The sequence below is a fragment of the Aethalodelphis obliquidens genome, unplaced genomic scaffold (genome assembly GCF_003676395.1).
Source record: "Aethalodelphis obliquidens isolate GAN/ISIS:26980383/991018 unplaced genomic scaffold, ASM367639v1 scaffold5, whole genome shotgun sequence".
Classification (NCBI taxonomy): domain Eukaryota; kingdom Metazoa; phylum Chordata; class Mammalia; order Artiodactyla; family Delphinidae; genus Aethalodelphis; species Aethalodelphis obliquidens.
The window spans coordinates 21,385,423-21,406,929 of record NW_020837949.1 but is presented as its reverse complement, the minus strand read 5'-3'; the positions used below and the strand labels follow the sequence as shown (position 1 = coordinate 21,406,929).

Sequence of the window (21,507 nt, the reverse complement as noted above, 5' to 3'; positions counted from 1 at the left end):
GCCAGGACATTCTTCTAAAATGTGAATCTGTGCCATTCCTTTGATTTTAAAACCTCCAATGGTTCCCCACAGTCAACAGGGCCAACACCAGATACTAGGACTACAGACACAGCTCCTTCCAATCTCATTTCCCACCACGTGCCCACTCCCCAACTCCCATGAGCCTCAAGCTCCTTTTCAACGTCTCAAGAAATGATCCTCGGACCTCTATGGCTGGTACATGCTCCTCCTTCTTCTACACATGGTGAGCAGCTACATATCCACTTCCCAACCTCCCCAGGCCGAAGTGATCACAGGCTTCCGGTCTGTCTGTGAGGCCTCTGCTGCAACACTTAACACACAGCATTTCATTTACTCTGCTCTTGCTCCCAAGCCATCACTGAAACCTACTTGGTGGAGCACCTCAAGATCAGGAACTCCACACCCCACTCGTTTTTCCATCCACCCCAGATTCTCTATGGCTCACGTGATCTGTCTCCCTAGTCAACAGATCTCCTGACCATCAAGGCGCAGCGACTCCACTGCCATGCTGATGTACCATGGTGAGTGTGTCTACTACAAGGCGTGGAAATCATTCATTTGTTTATTCCACTAACACTTTTTAGACATGGGGATACACAGATGAGTAAGACTTGACACCTTCCACTGAGGAGTTCATGCTCTAGTAGGGAAAACAAACACATAAACAGACATTTATATAACATGTTGGAGGAGCCCAGTGACAGAGTGATTCCCAGGACATTCTGGAGTGGAGGGGCCCAGAGGAGGACAATGAACCCAGCAAGTGGGGGGAACTGGGTATGAGAGAGGCCACTGGATGAAGCTTCTGGGACTGACGGTGCCCAAAGTGAGTCTCAGAGAACATTAGGGAAAGAGGAAGGGATAGGACAGGTGGGAGACAGGAGAAGGAAAATACAGCAATTAACCACACTAACTTTTTGTCCACTGCCCAAGTACAAGTAGTAAAAGTCACAAGACAGTCCTCGGAAATATATCCAGACATTTAATTGTGAAAACAAACAACAAAATTGTCAACCTCCCAGGACACTCTTTCTCACTCCCTTTTTGTCTGTCCCTCTCTCTCATACCCACTGACACAAGAAATACTTAATACATGTAATGAAAAATATATGTAAGACCGGTCATGGCAGTATTGACATGTTTAGAGCCCATGTTTTCATGGCCGCTTCAATAGTCACTTCTTATCTGTGCTCTCCATGCCAAAGTTTCTCAGACTTCCCTCACTCCTGCTGGCCTTCTCCCCAACTCCCTGACCCTTTCAGCTCTTCCTGGGCTCACCTTCCACGCACAATGCAGAACTAGGATACATCATTTAATGTTGCCCTATTTATTCAAATATGACGTTACCATGTCAGTCAGACCTTTTTGTGCTAAAAAGAATTTATCAATACTTTTTTTCATAGCATAAAGTCTACACTTTAATTTAGAAGCACAGTTACTACTGATATACTGGTTTCGTTTCTTTAGTTCTTCAGAAGACCCAAAGTTATTCTTAAAGGAAAAAGAGCCCTATCAGAAAAAAAATTGAAATAATCATCATCACACATTTCTCTGCTATATGAGCAGAGAAAGCTCAGATTTCATTTCTGGCTATGTCGGTGTTTTACTACATAATTCCTTGGTCCATCTGATCTCAAATCCTTATAGAAATCTTGATATATACTATCTCACATAAAGTAATTTTTAAAATATTTTCACGTTTTTGTTCCATCTTATTGACAATTATTTTTACTAATTTGAAAACTGATTAAATACATGTACAGAAACGTAACATAAAAGAACACAAAATCATCTTTCAAGTTACTATTTACATTTGTCAGCAGCTATCTTAATCATATTTACTAATCATCCCTGCAAGTTCAGTTAACAAAACCTATGAACAGGGCTTCCCTGGTGGCGCAGTGGTTAAGAGTCCTCCTGCCGATGCAGGGGACACGGGTTCGTGCCCCGGTCTGGGAGGATCCCACGTGCTGTGGAGCGGCTGGGCCCGTGAGCCACGGCCACTGAGCCTGCGCGTCCGGAGCCTGTGCTCCGCAGCGGGAGAGGCCACAATAGTGAGAGGCCCGCGGACCGCAAACAAAAACAAAAAACAAAAACAAAAACAAACCTATGAATAATAGAACTGCACTTAAAGTTGGGAGGTAAGGAGGAGGGAAAACAGATGATCCCTTGTCTTGGTTCTGATCTTGAAGTCATACAAACAGGGGGAAGGGAAAGGAAGGCAGGAGGGCGAAGAGCACAGATGAGAATAGTTAAAAACAACGTGTGAAGTAAAAAAATTATAAAGTAAGTTGATTTCACTCACAGTTAAGAGTCCCTGAAAACAAGTGAAGTAAAATCCTATTCCATCCCTCAGTCCAAGAACTGAGCAGAAGTTCCCTTCCAGGGAGGCTTGGTGGTGCTAAAAGGAGGCAAGAAGGATGTGAGATCTCAAAATCTAAGTGATGAAAGGCATGCCAGCCATTCATCCTCCCACTTCAGGCGCTTTTTAAAAAAAAGTTAATCATCGAATTAAATGTTATAATCCAATTTCCAAAATTGTTCTACTCCACTTAAACTGCTGTCACCTCTAATAATCTTACAGGCAAATGCATTCATTTCAAACATCATTCTCTTCAGATTCTGCGATATCTGAAGCTCTCGATCACTTTACCTTTTTTGTTCCTGCCAGGAATACAGAGGGCTCTTTCTCTAACGCTATAGATCTAGCCCCTCTTCCTAACTGTACTCCAAACCACGCTTTCCCCCTGAGGGGGGACCACGCTTGGTCCTCAGTGCTCTGGCCTGCCTCCCTGCATACGCATCCCTTGAAGAATTTAACCCTCACTTCTGGGATGACAAATGTGAAGTTTCCCTCTTTGGCTAGACATTTCAACATGAGCCCTGGTTCATGTTGCAACTGCTTAGGAATTTCCCCTTGAACGTCTAAAACCAGACGAGCACCTTTATCTCCTCAAAATTGGTTTCTCTTACCAGTTATTACATGCCTGATCATCCTGCAGGCATTTGTTTTTACTCACATCTTCCTCTCTCTCGTTGTGCTGCACCCCTCATGTGCACCCTACTTTCTCCCCTCTCATCTCCCCCGACTAACTCCATCAGTACTCTACCGCTGGATTACTGCACTCGGGTCTACCTCCTATTTCTCCCTTCCTTCAATTCATCTTTGTCACTGCTACCAGATTAATCTTCTGCCATGGTATTCTTCTTTTTCAAAATCATACCGCCATTCTTCTTCTTCAGAAGACAGATGGTGTGGTGGTTTTAAAATGCTCCCAGACTCTTTGACACACCTCTCCTTAAAAGGTGGAAGCTAATGCCCCTCCCCTTGAATGCGTGCTGAACTTACTGGCTTGCTTCTAAGGAATAGAATGTCGCAAGAGAGCTCACTGCTCCCAAATCCCTGACCCACAGAAATTGTTAAGAGATTGTAAATGCTTGTTGGTGTTCTTAGCCACTAAATTTAGGGGTAATTTGTTACATGGCAATAGATTATTAATTCAGAAAGCCTTTCTGCTGCCAAGTGGATCAAATCCAAACTCTCTGGGCACCCAAGGTCTTCCAGTAACTGACTTTATCTTTAAATACAAACACCTGCTTCAGTCTAAGGCCAGTTATTTCACTGACTTCACATGACATGGTAAAATTCTGCTTCTTTAGCCTATGCTAGTCTCACATGAAACGTCCTTCTTTGATTCTGCCTACTAATTTATAAATTTATTTACTTTTGGCTGCGTTGGGTCTTCGTTGTTGCACACGGGCTTTCTCTAGTTGTGGCGAGAGGCGGCTACTCTTCGTGTGGTGCGCGGGCTTCTTATCGCAGTGGCGTCTCGTTATGGACCATGGGCTCTAGGTGTGTGGGCTTCAGCAGTTGTGGCTCACGGGCTCTAGAGTGCAGGCTCAGTAGTTGTGGCGCACAGGCTTAGCTGCTCCGCGGCATGTGGGATCTTCCCGGACCAGGGATTGAACCTGTGTCCCCTGCACTGGCAGGCGGATTCTTAACCACTGTGCCACCAGGGAAGTCCCTGCCTACTAATCTAAATTCAACACTTTCCTTTTAGGCTCAGTTCAAAGTCCACCTACCAAAGAAATTTTTCTGTTTTCTAATGCATATAAATAAACATATATCTGATTTCCAAAACTGTAAGTTATTTAAGGGAGAAATCGTGACTTTGCTATCTTTATATTCCCCATATTAATGGATACATAGATATACTTTTTGTTTAGAATTAACTTTTATGACCTTTCCTTCAAAAAAAAAGTTTTGAATGTCTTTTAAGACAGGACATATGGGGGCTTCCCTGGTGGCGCAGTGGTTGAGAGTCCGCCTGCCAATGCAGGGCACACGGGTTCGTGCCCCGGTCCGGGAAGATCCCACATGTCATGGAGCGGCTAGGTCCGTGAGCCATGGCCGCTGAGCCTGCGCGTCCGGAGCCTGTGCTCCGCAACGGGAGAGGCCACGACAGTGAGAGGCCCGCGTACCGCAAAAAAAAAAAAAAAGACAGGACATACACAATAAAGTTTAAACTTTAAAAAGTGTCAAATAGTTTGAGACGATAATTTGGTAGAATATATTACCAAAAAAATCTACATGGCTTATGGATAAGCAATTCCATTTCCAAGAATCTATTTTATAGATATAATTATACAAGCAAGCAAAAACAAAAGTACAAAGATATTTTCCACAGCATTGTTTATAAAAGAGAAAACTCAGGAGCAACATAAAAAACATCAACAGAGAAAAAATTAAATTAGGGTACAACAGACTACCATAGATCCATTTCAAAAAATCAAATATGTCTACATGTACTGACCTGTTCAAATTGCCATGATACAATAAGTGAAAAAAAAGCAAGTTTCAAATTTCACAAAGAAAATAAAATATTTAAGAATAAATTTGACAACAAATGTATAAAATCCATCTGAGGAAAACTTTAAAACATTCCTAAAAAAGACACAAATGAAGACTTTAACAAATAGGAAGACATTTCTTATTTTGGAAGAGAACAAGCCAACATCATAAAAATGTCAGTTCGTTGTAAATTAACTTATCAATGTAATGCGATCCCCATAAATATACCAATAATTCTTTTTACTGAAGCTGGAAAATTGATACTGAACCGCGTATTAAAACTACATGTGCAAGAACAGCCAGGAATACACCAAACGGGAGAGGGGAGGACTAGTCCTACTAGACATGAAATTATACTATAAAGCCTCTCAATGAAAAGTGTGCTACTAGCCCACAAGTAGACAGACAAATCAGTGGAGTAGCATGGAAAGTTCAAAAACAGACTGAAGTACAGATAGAACTTTAGTACTGTGTATGATAAAGGGGGCGTCTAAAAATCACTGGGGCAAAAGCTGACTTTTTAATAAATGGTTGAAGCAGTTGATCAGCCATTTGGAAAAAGATAAAATTAGGTCCATTCTTCATACCATACACAAGAATATGCTCCAAATGAATGAGGGATCTAAATGTAAAACAATGAAGTCATACAAGTACCAGAGGTGGGGAAATGGTGAATTCTTCTCCAACCTTGATATAAGGAAGGGCGTGCTAACTATGACTCAAAATCAGGAAGATAAAAGACTGATAATTTGATTACATAAAAATGTTTAACAATTTTTTTCTGCATGGCAAAAAAATCATTAACCAAAGACAATAGATAAAATAGGAGAAAATATTTGCATCATATCACAGATATCCACAATAAATAAAAAATTCTTAAAATTGAGGAAATAAAAGACTAGTAACTTGACAGAAAAATAGGCAAAGGACATGAATATACACACACATACATATACAGACACGTACACATGTATACACATTACAGATACACACATGTATATGAACACATGAAAAGATATTAAATTTCACTTATAAAAGAAATACGAATCAAAACTACACTGACATGTTATTTCTGACCTATCAGACTGGCAAAAATTAAACAGTGTGAAAAGTCACCCTTGGCCAGGATATGGAGAACTAGGCACTCTCACGCAGAGCTCCTTGGAGAAATGGCCGCTTCCAGGGCTGAGGCAGAGAAAATAGACAAGCAGGATCATTCCGTGTCAGTAAAGTAAGGATGTGTCAAAGCACGGTGGGGGTATGCAGAAAGGACGCAGGAGCCAGCTTGAAGAGGCTCCCACTGGCCAAAGCTGGGACAATTTGAGCTTCAAAATAAGTAAGGATCATAAGGTAAAGGAAGAATTCATGAGTCTAAACTGATATTTTTAAAAAATAAATAAATGAGAGATAAGGGAGCACTCTTTGTGGAAGTAAGCCAATGAATAAATGAAGAGGGAATGATGAAATTTTAAATCCGATTGGGCAACCATTACAAGGCTGAGTCGGGCAAGAACCATCCATGGATTCTTAAGCCTACAAGTAAAAATCTGAGGAGTAACAGGTTATTAATGAAAAACATCACTCCACAAGATAGTTATCGTCTGAAAAGGGGGAAAGAGTAACACTGGTCAAACCTGGCAGGCTGGGCCTTAACCAAAGGATCAAAGTCAACATGCCCAGAAGTAGGACAAACAGACATTGTGTGCCTCTGAATATGATGAACTGAGAAGAACACAACGTCCCGTGTGCAGCATTTCTGCCAGAAATGCAAAACCTGAATCTAAACATGACGAAACTTCAAACAAACCAAAATTGAAGGATATGCTAATAATAATTGGCTAGCACTCTTCAAAACTGTCAATGCCATGAAACACAAAGAAAGACTGAGAAACTGTTCCAGATGAAAGGCGACCAGATGCAATGTATGGCCCAGGATTTTCTTCCTATAAAGACATTTGGGGAATAACTGATGGAATCTGACTAAGACCTATATTTAGATAATATTATTGTATCAGTGGTAATTTCCTGATTTTGAAAAAGAATAAACTTAATAAATAAGGAGAAAGAAAAGGAAAATTTGGCTGAGAACGCATAACCTGCATCTAACGATGAGGAAACTTCAGACAAACACAAAAGGAGGAATTTTCTACTATTTCCCAAAAAAAAGGCACTATATTCTTCAAAAAATGTCGATCTGATAAAAGACAAACTGTAGAAATATTCTAGAAGAAAGGAGAGTAAACAGATATGACAAGTAAATGTAATATGTAACCCTAGACTCGATCTTATACCACAGGGGAAAAAATGTTATAAAGGACAGTATTAGGTCAACTGTGATATGGACAGCAGATCAGATGAAAATATTTTAACACAAATTTATAAAATAGTTACTGTTGTGTAAGTGAAAATTCCTGTTCTTAGGAAATACACACTAAAATATGGGTAAAGGGCCACAATATATGTAACATTCTCAAATGATTCAGAAAAAATATACACATACACACATATACATACAAAAATACACAGCAAGAAAATATACACAAATGATAAAGTAAATGCGGGAAATGTTAACAGTAAATGAATCTAAGTAAAAATAGTTTTTCTTTGCATTATCCTTGTTTTTTTCCCAACCTTCTTCATTTTTAATGGTTCATCCTCTAAATGAAACTACTACTCAGAATTACCATAAAATAAAGACCAGCAATCTTCAAAAAGAAACTACGCTAACAGTTACTGCTTAAATATTTTAACAATAACTGTATTTCCTAAGTGTTCACTTGAGAGATAAGGAGTCTCCAAATGGCCACGTTATATCCTAAGGAAAACACAACTGGAAAGAAGCTGAAACGTGCAAAAGAAATTCTATCACACGTGGCTAAGATCATAAGCTTCTCTAGAGTCAGGCTACCTGGCTCTGAACTTGGGCTCCAAGCCCTGGCTTTCCTAAGCTTTGATTTTCTATAAAGTGGGAATGATGATACTATCTATTTCCTAGGGCTGTTGTGCAATTAATGGAATAATAGGAAAAAAAAACAACAACACATTTTAGCAAAGTGCCCAACACATGGTAAGCCCTCATTATTATCATTACTATTATCTCTCCTTTGTATTGTAACATATCTGCCACAGGGTAATGGGGCTTTTGGTAACTAATTACAAAGAACACCAGAGAAGAATTCGTTTTTATTCAGCACCACACAGTAAAGATGCTCTGACTTTAAGGCCCAGTTTTTAAGGTAGAACAGCCCCTGGAGCGAAAAAAAGTCCTCTATCAAATTCTCATGACTTGATGAAAGTATCAGTTGAAAAGATCCCATTCTTCCCCATCTTATTTCTATGTTTCCCAAGTAAAGTTATGATCCAAATTTTACCCTTTCGACCAGTCTACAACTGACCACAGTACACCTCCCTTGGCAAGTTACCTCACTGGGATATCCAATCTCCCGTAAGCCTGTAAGCTTGCTCAGCTTACTCATCACATCGTTCAGTCTCACAGTCCTCATCAACTCTGAATGAATTGATAAAAATCAAAATTCTTCACCTGCAAGGTCACACCCTAGACACCCCAAGAAACCACGCAGAGTTTCCCTCCTCCTGAAGGCCTGCCTGAGCAGTCAGCGGCTTCCCTCCCTGACAGGAATGTAACTACCACTGTTAACATGTTAACTTTCCAGAAGCATCTATCAAGGGTGGACCATCTGTCTCCATTAACCACAGGATGCCTAATGGACACTGGGAGCAATTCAACACTCACTGATTAATAAATATTGGCCTTCAAGAGAAACAGCACTGAGTACCAATCGACACCTTTGTGTTAATCATTCAAAAACAGAAAAAAAAATTGTGGCTGAGTTAACTCAAATTAAATTTAAACTTTCATGCAACATATTTCAAAATGCTTCAAAAGTAATTTTTAAGCATAAATATCACACAAATTCACCATATAATTACATCAAAACGATCACACGAAATAATCAAATTACTATCAAATGGAAATAATTTACCAATAACATAGATTTCTAGGACTTACTCAGTACGGCTTTCTTTTAATCTTCATATAATCTTCAGTAAAACCCAAGAATCTCTTAAAAATAAAGAAAATAGCCAGCCCTTATTCCTAAATGTTCATTTTCTCTTAGCAGCTTTTTTAATGTACTTATCTTCTTTCATCATCAAAGGCGGCATGAATATATATATGCAATGTAAATTCTGCGTCCCCTTTGCCATCTTCTGTACTTTTCTACTGAAACAAACTACAAAATTCTCTTCTTGTTTCTCATTCTTAGAGGAGGAAAAAATTATTCAAGAGTAATAAACAAACTCCTTCTACATCTTCCTTGGTGTTTCCTGTACAGAATTCCCAGACTTTCTAGATACCAGACCCCCACCAAGTCCCCTTCTCTCCACACCAGCAGTTCCTGAAAAAAATATATTCTTACACCAGGAACATCTTTTTCCATTAAGTGACACAAACATCAAACTTCAAAATTTAAAAGATAAAAAATTTCCTCCATCAGGTCTCATTCTCCAAATTTCTTTAAGACATAAAGAGAAGTATTGTCCCTACACCCTACAAGGTTAATAACAGTACCAATGTAAGTCTATGCTTACTTACTATTTATTTTTTAATAAATAATATGTTCAAAGTTCAAAAGGTAAAAAAGAGTATTCAGGGAAAAGGCTCCCTGTCCTCCAGCTACCTACTTCCTTCTCCTAAAGGCATGAAATGTTATAGTTCATTTTTTATCCTTCCAGAGATGTTCTTTCTTTCTATCTATCCATCCATCCATCCATTCACAGCTGTTTATAAATTCTTCTTTATGCTCTTCTATGCCTTGTTCTTATCTAAGATTGTATCTTCAAGGATCTATCATAACAGAGTACAATGAGCTTCCTCCTTCTATCTTAATGGCTATACAGGAATTTTAAAATATGTAGAAACCAGTTTCTATGGCCCTATTCTCTCAGCCCACAAATTCATTAAATATGCATTGTGCCTGACAAGTCCACCTGATTTTAAATAAATAAATAAATACACATTCCACCCCCAAATGTAAATATTTTCTATATACTAGACCATGTTGTTATATCAATGCAAAACTTGCTGGGTTCGATAATTGTATTGTAGTTATACAGAAGAATGTCCTCTTTAGCAGGTATTTAGAGGTGAAATGTCATAGTATCTGTAACTTATATTCAAGTGGTTAAGCAAAATAATACAAATGTATACACCACATTTGATTCAAAAACATGCATACACAGAACATGAGGCAAGTGTGGCAAAATGTTAACAACCGATTAATCTAGAAGAGTAAACAGGTGGTCATAGTACTGTTTTCCTAAAGGTTTGACATCTTCAAAATAAAAAGGGAGTAAAAAGGCTCTGGTACTCCCATAGGGTCCCCTCATTTGCTACCTTAAAACATAAAATTGTCATTTCCCAACTCCCAGGCCTATGTCCTAACCTAACCCAATCTCATCCCTCGTACTCTCTTCCAAAAGAAAATTAAAACAAGTTCTTTAGCTATTCTTAACTCAAACTGCTCAAACGTCATGGCTCCTTGGGGTCTTCCCTTACTGCTTGAGTCCTTCTCCCTTCTCTCTCCTTGTCTAGCCACTCTTTGGGGCACTCAGATATTTACTGCATCTTTTCTGGGCCTAAGCATTGGGAACCCAGCGAGAGAGTAAATACCTAGAGGATGAAGCTCTGGATGAATAATCCTTTTGTAATTCCCACAGCACCCAGCTCAAAAAGTGTTTATTGAAAGAATAGGTTTCTCCAAACAAAGAAGGGCAAGGGAACCACCGCTAAGCAATGAGGGAAAGGTCTCAAAGCTCAGTCTTCTTAGAAAAGCTTCTCCAGTCTCCTCAGCTTTTTCTCCAATATGTCATGAAAACCCATCTCACCTTTCCTGTCCTTTCAGATTGCCACAACTGTCTACGCCGACACAACGACAGATTATCCTACTGAGAACGGAAAAACCTGTTCCGCAATCCCAAATAAAGCAACTCTAGAAGTTAGAGTAGCCAATTCTCTTACATTTTATTTATTTGACATTACTCTCTAACGCTGTAATAAACTGTCAACAATTTGGAGAAAAAAAAAAAAGCACCTCTCAGTCATCTGTCTATGGAATATTCCTGCATGGTAATCTCCCACCAGTTTGAAACTAAGGGAGACCAGCCTCTGAATGTGTATTTACCTCAGTTAATCAAGGTGATGCCAGAGGCAGCTATCATGTTGACTAAGACAACAACCTGTGTCTAACAACAATACACTTTGGAAAAGTTGATAATAGGAAAACATACAAATGATACCTACTAAAAATTAGGAGTGCTTCTTCTTGAAATAAGACTCAAATTGAAATTGTACAAATTGAAATTGCACAAATGTAAAATAGGAAGATTCTAAGTCTATTTCGTTTTTCTCACCTGAGTACAAGTCACAGACCTGCAAGCGATCTTTAAGTTCAACCCTCCAAAAAAACGAGATCCAGAGAGGTTAAACACCCAGTCCAACACCCCATCACTAGCAAATGAAAGTCAAGCTAGGTTTAGAACTCATATACTCTTCCCAGGCTTCTCTGTCCATTTTACGTCTAAATTTCATAAATTTAACTTTCTGTCCAAAAAAAACAGAGTGGATAGGGAAGTGGAAGGCCTAACTGTGGTCAGCGATGCCACTAACCAGGTGTGTAAAATTAAGTAAACTGTCTCATCTACAGAATAAGAAGACTAAATTAAATTAGCTCTGAAGCCCCCACAGAGCTAGAATATACTCTGATCCTTGACAGTGGCATAAGTAATAGTTGTGTATTTAACACAAATCTGATGCAGTCACATTTTTTATACCAAACTTAGTTACAGCTTAAGCAATTTAAAAACATTATTGTAACCCAAACCACATCTTTGTTTACCAAAAATTTCAAAAATACAAAGAATCCTGAAATTCATTATCTATATGATTACTATTACCTGAATTTTGGCAGCATGTCCTTCAGCACAAAATTTAAACTTCAAGCTAAAACCTATTTGAATGCCTATTTAAATATCCTAAAGAGTTTGGGAAGTCATACATTTCACATGTATTTTCCATTCAGCATGGCATCCGCTGTATAAACATACTCAAATCTTTAGAAAGTCTGCACCAGCATCTTGTCATAGTAAAACCTGTCTTTGGCTCTGAGCTGCCATTTAGTCAGGCTAAAAAAGTGCCTGTGGGAACTGTCAGCTGTTATTGGCTATTCATACGGTGAATGGGAAAGACAAAAGGGAAAGGAAGAAGAACAAAAGAAACAGAAAAGAACCCAAGAAGGAAAAAAAAAAAAAAAAAGGAAGGAAATCAAGAGAGTAAAGAACATGGGAAGACAGAAAGAAAGGAGATAAACAAGGAGAGGAATGGCCCAAATGGCTTGTCAGTACCCCAAGGACACGGGGTGCCAGTATCCACAAGCCTTCAGACAGACTGCAGACATCTTTAAGTGTTCTTGTTCGTTCGTTGCCTTTCGTTCAGTTCTGGACAGAAGGTCTGCCCAGAGAAGACGTTTACTTGCGCCTGCTCCTAGTCTCCACGTCGAGGATTAGGATTCCAATGCATGAACAGTAACACAGAAGAAGCCATGATCCACAATACACTACACTGTTTACCAGGAATGTCCAGGACCTGACATGTTCTGATGAGTCATTTTTCCAGAGCTTGTATCTCAACTCTGAAAGACCACAAAGATGTTTTACCAAGTACTATGTGTATTTATACAAATGCAATTCAGTGCTTTCAACCGGTGCTGTCCAGAGACAACAACGAAATACAGTCCGAAGGAGGGCATTTCCAGTCATATCCTCTGGATGCCACTGCAGTCGTCCCTAAACCACACGGGCCCCTTCCTCAATCAAAGGGCTGGGACCTCGGACACAGAAGGAGCCTAGGATATCAGGCCACCATCATGCCCCCCACACACAAGAAAACGCAGCTATTATAAGGCATGGTTTCTTCTACAGATGATCACTTTAAAAATCTTTTTAAAGCAAATCTGTTGTCGGAAATATTTGTTTTTTAGGATCTCAAATGATCTTCTATTACGAAAAATATGTATCTTCAAAATACTCTGCAGTTGACATGAAATGACTAAACAGATTATTGATTCACAAAGCTAACGAAGTCTTTGTTCCAAACTGCTAGTTAGGTAGTAACAAAGATATACACACGGCAAAGAACAAACTCCTCTGTTCCTTTTCAGAAGAATTAAATTAATAGCAGAAGGAATCTTAATTTTGAACGCTTTAAAAGTTGGAGCAAAGGAGGATTTTGGTATCTTTTTCCGTAAAAATAGGAGAAGCCTGCATAGTAACTTCAACAACTACAAGGCATAAAACAGACAACAGATTTCAAAGATGAAATCCAAAGAAAGGCTATGAATGGCATTTTATTTAAAAATACTTTTCACCTGTTGCTATCAAGTACCTGCGTTTTCAGGCAATAATCACTAAAGACTGAAGAGCCCTCACAAATTCTTTTGGGGCACAGCCTATAAAAAGTAGGTATTACACAGTTTTGAAAAGCTAAAAATTAGAAAAAGCTGAAGAAATATTAGTGACACTAAGGACAAAGCTAACAAAGTAAGTGTTCCTAGCATAGCTAACAATGATTAATCTCTCTGGAAACACAGAGAAACAAAAACAGATAATCGTAGGTTTTTAGAAAATGGACAATATGTGCAATGAATGCATGATACATCAGTATAAAAGCAGAAAGCAAAACAGTTGTCAATGGCCTTGACAATGAGCAGATAAGTGTGGTTGTGAACATTATGAAAAGATTCAGTACTAACAAAAATTCCCCTGCAAATAGGAAACAAGCACTCAAGGTCACAGACCACGTACAATTTTGCAAGAGAAAGACCTGGGGTAGCATTTTTTTATGAGCTGTACAAGAATTAACAGAAGTATTAAGCAGGTTCCCAGAAACTCCCCTAGTGGTCTAGATATCGCCCAGTGCCTCTATCATGGAGATGAAAAGCAGCAGAAGAATATTCCAAATTGGGGGTCAACAACCCTTCCAAACTGGAGTGTTCAGGTTCAATTAATTTCCAGGTGTTCTGATGTAGATAGTACAAGTATGGAGAAGGGTGCCCTTGAGACCCATCCCTAACTTCAAGGAGTCCCTGATCTCCTGATCCTGGGACTCAGAAGCAACGCCCCTACACTGAGGCCAGTCTTGATTAACATGGATCTTTCAAAAAGCTAAAGTACTCCTGTGAGGGTTTACCATCCCACTACAATGGGAAAAAACTCAATCACAGTACTTTAGGGCCAGAACACCTTACTCCACATTCTACCAAGCCCTCATTTTACAGACAAGCAGCCTGTGGCACAGACTTGGACACTCTCCCAAGTTCTGTAGCGAGTGGGAACTAGACCCTAGTGGAAAGAATATAGAGCCCTTAGCACAGCATCCAAAGAGGCAGGTACACACTAATTATTATTAGAGATAGTAACATTATTCTAACCTCAATACTCTTTCCACCAAACTAAATAAGATCAGCCACAGCACAGACCTAGAAGGAAAAGGAAGAAGCACGTAGAGGTAGGGCCATAAAGGACATCCATGGGTGACTCTGGTCAACTAGAGACCAGGTACCTGGCTGTCAGAGAAACAGTAATGTCAGAAGCTGGAAGACAGGAACCTCAAGAGATGTGGGAAGACAAAGACAGATGTTGCCAAGTGCTAGTGTGTTGTGTCTTAACTCCCTAAAGCACAGGAAGGTTTTCAAAGGTACTGGGGGTGGGGATGCGGGTGGAGAACCAACGAAGAGAGATCGAGGGTGGGGATTACACAGCTGCACCTCCCTCCCTCTGGCTGCTCAGTGAAAACGGGCCCATGGGCCTTCCCCAGCACTCTTGTCATGTAGACCGCCAATCCCAGCCTCAAACTGCCAAGTCTAAAGAATCCAAAACTGCTTCACAGATTTAGTTACGAAGATTATACCACAGATATTCCAGTCAAGAAATGACTGCAGATCTAAATAACAAATCACATGCAGTTCTTTTCAAAGAAATCAGCAGTAGATCAAAATCTAAGGCTGCATCCATGAGATATAGTTTAAAATCAATTATATGGATGCTAAATCAACTCTAAGATTTAATATGCAACCATTTTATAAAAGAAGTCAGAAAATAAAGAATTTCAAGAAAAAATTAAACTGCTAGATGTGCAAAGCAGGGAGATTTCGTGGCCTCAGCCCAGCTTTGTGGCCTGTGCTACACAAATGATGTTTCCTAATCCATAAAAACACATCCATAGTAAGCACCACGTGTGCCTTCCAGGAATTTGATTTAAACTAGTTAACGACCATAAAGCAATCTAAAAATGTAAGCACTGCGTGAATTCTGGGCATAACTTTGCAAAGGCATTTGATTTAAGTCAAGTAATAGCATCTGGTGATAATTTGAAGGATTCACCGGAAATGAAAAGGAAAACTCATTAATTTATTTTCTAACAAAAGAAACCTGTGCTATTACTTAGCCTTGACATACCCACAAAAAGGTTTAGAACATTTAATACTTAAAACCTTTCATTGTCATCCTCCCATTCCTTACTCCTTACCCATTTCTTCTTTTTTATTTCCTTGCTCTCAGATAAGATTATATTTTCCTCCAAATCTTACTCTTTCTTCTCCAATAAATTCACTCATATTAAAATGTACTGTCAAACCTCACTTCCAGTCACTTCAGCCTTGAATCATTCTGACTCTGGGAGTCTAGTTTAATCTGGAATGCTTCCAGAGCACCACCTGTTAGAATGCCTTGGCATCTCCATGAAGCCCTCCCTGAAGTCCTCCCCGTCAATCCTCCCCTTCTTCCCCCTCCACCCTGACCCCAGCCTAGCAAAATAAACATATACTCTGGGTGAGAACAGTGTGCTTGCTCTGCAAGGGCTGCTTTAAGACATCTCTTGGCATCTCCACTGCCTTCCTACCAGATTCCAGCCCCAGAGCCCCTTCACTGAGAAACTGCAAAGCCTCCACTCTTCCCCAAAGTCCTCAAAATAGGGAAGGGCCATGCCCTGGCTTACTCTTTATCTCCTGATGCGTATCTCATTCCTGCAACCAGGAGTCTTCTACGAGGCAGTTATCTTCAGAGGACAATGCCCAGGTTAATGCTATCAGAACCCACTATGGACCCACAGACTAGCTTTAACTAGGAAAAGAACTGCATCTCATAAAAACCATTTATTTAGTAAGTTCACAATTATCTAATGTGATAGATCATACTCCATAGCTGTATATTAAGAGGCACTTGGTTAGATTTGATACCTAAACATTTAGGTTTAGGAAGCAGCAAACAGTTTTGTCATTTAATAACATCAGTAATATTTCAATATGTTTTAACTGGAGGCTTCCACTATTGGGTAAGAATCCCAATGTGAGTTTTAACAGATGCAGAGTTTTTGCAAAATATATGAGATTCTGAAGAAACTCTCAAAATAAAATTAATTTAATCCATTTTAAACTTTTAAACCTCAGTTCGCCATATAGCAATCTTTAAATGAAATAATTTTGCAGAAGTCCAAGGGTAGGTGCTACAACTTGAAAAGGTAGAAAAAACAGGCATAGAATCATAGAACTTTAGAAGAGATGATCAAATCCTACACCCTGACCAGCAACATCAGCCTCACCTGGGAACTTGTAAGAAACGCAGATCATTAGGCCCACCCTAGACCTACTGAGTCAGAAACTCCGGGGTGGGTTCCAGCAATCTCGGTTTTATCAAGCCCTCCGTGATTCTACACACACTGAAGTTTGAGAACCACTGACCCAATCCCGCCACCCCACTGATGAGAAAGAAATGAAGCCAGCAACTTCCTTCAATTCTTATACCAAAGTTAGTGGCCGAGGTCACTTAAAGACAGTTCTCAATAAAACTTCAAAACGATTCTTAAACTATACACCTAAATCCAAGTAGCCACACAGGATCTTCTAGGCTGACTACATCTTGATCTACCACAAGCAGGAATTCTTATAGCACTGCTAAATACTTAGACAGGCAGATATAGATTTTTTTGTCACGAGTAATTCACATTTAATACTTAAAAAGAGGCTTCACATTATTGGCCTCTCCACAAAAGCAACAACTCAAATCTCACAGGCTTTCTTATTTGTTCGTTTGGTTGGGTGGGCTAACTTTTGCTGCTGACAGCAGTGGTGGGTTTTGTTTTGTTATGGTTGTGTTTGGTTCCGTTTTGAGGGCAACAGTAGGAATTTATGGGACACATGGTTGATAGTCTGTTTTTGGTTTGGGGGCTCCCCACTACCACCACCAAAGAGGTTCACACACCAAAGGCGTTTGAAAGCAGTCATAACGGATTAAGAGGCCAGAAACTGCTAAAAGATCCCCCTCAAAAAACTTTACATTTTATTTTGGAATATATCATATGATTTTTTTTAGACAACAGATTTATATTTTCAATTATGTTTTACTTACCCTAGTTTAAAATTAGTTTTCATATGTGCAACACATAGTGGCAGAATGATAGGAACCTAGCCTGTGTCCCAGGAATGATGACAGGCCTATAATCCAGCCACACATAACCCCATAAGCTAGGTAAGTATGACGCACAGCACTGAGAGGAGAGTCTGTATCATCTTCTACAAGTACCAGGCCACATATGGGGCTGCGTCATCAACCCACCAATATAGCATCTACCACGTGAAATGAAATCTACAATTTTCCGCTTAGGGCTCTTGCTCTAAACAGATGTTTGATGTATCTCATACCTTTTTATATAAATATTTCGAAGTCTGGTAGTGGTTATCTGAACAACTAAACATCTGTTTCTATTTACATTTTAAAATATCCTCTTCGAGACGTTTATCACTTGGGTGTTAGGATTACCACAGACGGAGATTTAGAGGTTTAAAGGTTTCCATTCCTGTTTCTCATATAGAAGCTGTTTTCTCAATGTCATGCCATACAAGAGCTATTTTCAGTCCTCTTTTCAGACTCTATTAACATATGTAATTACCTTCGATTTCACAAACCAACTAACATGGCTCAGCGCATGACTATTTCTTTGAGGAAGAATCACAAACAAGCGCACAAAGCAACAGAAACAACTACTTTGATTTGATTTACACTTCCAACCCCCAAATCTTCTTGTGACTTTATTTTTCTCTGTCATTAATTAGGGGTAACAATTCCTGCTATATATATACTTACAGAAGAGGAATCAAAGTCACTGAGTTAAGGAGAGTGCCCCTGGAGAGACTGCATTCATTCCTCGGAAGAACTGTAAATTACAGTGTAGTTATTGACTCTAGGCCTCCTCTTCAGCTCCACAACACACCCTCTGAGGCTGAATTAGAGGGGTTAAATTATTTGAACGTACTTTCATTTAACAAATATTTCTGAGCACTTGCTATGTGTCAGGTACTATACAAGGACATTGGAAATATATGGCCAGCAAGACAAACGTAGCGCCTGCTCTTCAAAAAACATCTTAGGGAAGTGTTAGGTTTTTTTTTTAGGGAAGTGTTGATTAAGCTCACGGGACTTCCAATCCGTTTATACACCAAGGGCTCAATTCCATTTGATTTTTCAAATAATTACTCAAAATCATAATGACTCATAATCACTCCACTCTGCTCCTAAAAATGGGAGACCACATGAACCACATGAAAAGCCCACAGAACACAGAAACCTGCTACAATATGAAGGCCTTACAAAGGTCAAAAATACCACCCTGGAAACACCTTATAATCTATGAACGGGAAGCATGTTGCTATGCCCTACAAAATGAATTAAAATTTTTCTTTTAAAGGCAGAACACTGTAAGCTAATGTTTACCTATCAAACACTAGACTTAAAGCTAAGCAAATCCTCTATAACTGTGCTGTCCAGTGCAGTAGCCACCCGCCACTTGTCGCTATTTGCATTTAAATCAATGAGAAGTTCAGTTCCTATGGCACACTAGCCACATTTAAAGTGGCTCACTAGCCTCAAATGCTTAGTGGCTACCACTTATAAGTCATTATAAATATATCATTGTAAGTCCTTTCTATCATCCCAGAAGTTCTGTGGGACAGTGCTGTTCTACAAATACCTCTGCAATACTAAATCTGAAAATTACGGTGTAATAAAATGTGATGATGCATCCGTATTCTGCTACTACACATAAAAAGCATGTTCATCGGTAATATAGTGCCACTTCTTTCTTCCTAAATAAGTTGAAAAATGATAATGTTGAACATCTCTCCCAGTGTACATGAGTAAACAACTGGCGAATTGAGAATAAAATTAGGAAACAAGTGAAAACCTGATTACATTTAGCCCCTTCCTTCCTATTCCTTTTACTAGAATGTGTTGGTGGTACTCTGAATTCTCTGTGCAAGGACGTGTGCTTTTAGCCTAGTAGCTAGCAGACGTGAGGACAGTTAAGAATGAAGATGGGTGATCAACCCAAATAATGCAACTCAAATTCAATTTAGACTGACGCAACAAACTTGAGTGCCTACTGTGTGCCAGTGATACACAAATAAACAATCACCATTTCAACCTTTTATGAAGTCAATTTAGTAGAGGTGTCCAACGTATAAATAAAAACAATATATGCTGTGAAAAGTGCACTGAGACAAGTACGTGCAAGGCATAAAGGTGACACAGGAGGATATTTTTAAATGTCTTTCGAGGAGAAATCAGGGGAAAATTTCTAAAGGAGGCACCCTAGGAGCAGAAGACAAAGCTGTGCAAAGGAACCACAAGTGGTTTGGCAATGCTGGATTAAAGTATCTTTGGTGGTCAACAGGGATGGAGACAACAACTGAGGGAGGGAGATGGGGTTAGAGAGCTATTTCCATGCCAGAACGTGACCACTCGCAGTTATGTCAAGCTTGCCCTGGTGGGTCTATAAGCTTTCCTCACCAAAACTGCAAGTAACATGAAAACCAATCTCAAAAACTTGATAGGTAATTTGCCTATGTCTGCCATACAGCTAACAATATTAGACAGCAATCATTAGTAGGAATAAAGACATGTCTCTTTGTTACACAGTACCATTTAATAATACGTATCGGTCACAAAAACATTGTAATTGGAACTCTTTGTTTTCAGGGAAAAACCTCTGTTGCCTGTTTTATTTGGAATATCCTTAGAGTATATATCAATGAACACATTTTCAAAACAGATGGATTACCCCCGCATCTAAATATTCCCAATAAGAGTTTATCTGACAGAGAAGCAAATGAAATAAATAAAAGAAGGAGGATGGAGAAGCAACACTTCTGTACTCCAGACCAGAGTAGTTGCTTTTTCCTCCCAAATTTTCATAGCAAAACTTCTGCTACTCTGTATACTGCCTTGCACTTTCTGCTACAACCAGCCTATGACCAACAAAACTATATCATGTCCAGCAACCTAAAGGACTTCTGTGGCTGCTCGTGTAAATCCTTGGAAATTATCTGCATCTTCTGGACACTCCCCTTCACTTTACACGTATGTTCAAGTCTCAAAACAAAACCAAACACTTCCACAGAATCAGTTCTCTTCAAATTACTGGGATCCTCTCTCCTCTCTTCACAATAAACTTCTAGAAAATGTTAGCAGCCTAGAGGCCTTAACGAATTTACCAAGCGATTCTCCTCCCTTTGGTACAAACAAGACTTTGCAGATAAAAATACATATACAAGTATATGTAGATAAACTGGCTGGTCCTTAGGCAAACACAAAATATTCCTATTCGCACGAACACGTGGCCCTTAGGTAAAGGGAGATTTCCAGTGCAGCATATATAATGATTGAAAGAATGGGTTCTGGAGTCAGCCTCCCTGGGTACTAGTTATGGGTTATCACTGACCAACTCTTACTTAACCTCCTGAGCTTCCATTTCGCCAACTGTAAAACAGGTTACAATGTTTCATCAAGTATGTCCCCACATCGGCACAGAGTTAGCCTATCTAGTGACAGATCAATACGTTAGCTATTTCATCCCTAAAGACGGATGGTTTGGCAGCTATCTATTCCATCCAGCAAGCTAGTTACCTCTGTAAGTTCTCATGCCTCACCGTGCATCAAAAATACTTAGGGAGATTTTTTTTTTTCAATACACTATGTTTAGGACCTATTTGGATTTGGTTTCGATTGGGCCGGGAATCGGAGTTCTTTCTAAAGCGCTCCGGTTGCTTATAACGTGCAGCCTGGATTGAGAACCACATAGAGGTCTCCGTATGCCCACCGATACACACACCGACACACTGTTCGATATCTAACTGAATCAGCGCAGGCCCGCCCCCCAGCCCGAACGGACCAGGATCGCCTAGATGCTGTGACGACGAACTTAAAGGGCGGTGGGACTTACACCCACGTCCGCATACTGCTCACCGAGGATCAACTCCCACAAACTCCACCAGATGCGGCCTTGACACTCGGCGCGGTCCGGATCTGTCTGGGGCACACGCCCCCTCGCCCCTTTGGCGACGGCCCCCCGCGGGCTGCCGGCCCTCCAGACGCGTGCGTCACCACGCCCTCGCCTCCCGCGCCCCAGCCCCCTCCAGCCCACGGCACGTGACTCGACACGCGCCAGCTGCACGCGGGCTCCATCAAAACAAAAACAGAGAGGGCTGGCCGGCCGGGCAGCGGGGGCG

At 40.0% G+C, this 21,507-nt stretch overlaps 1 long non-coding RNA gene across 1 annotated transcript in view; it reads right to left on the bottom strand.

The window, feature by feature from the left end:
* The window catches only part of LOC113618095 (uncharacterized), a 56,910-nt gene that overhangs the window by 34,075 nt on the left and 1,328 nt on the right, over window positions 1-21,507 (bottom strand). Inside the window, exon 3 of the long non-coding RNA XR_003431883.1 lies at window positions 2,327-2,422. This is a non-coding gene — a long non-coding RNA (uncharacterized LOC113618095). The remainder of the gene's footprint in view (window positions 1-2,326; window positions 2,423-21,507) is intronic.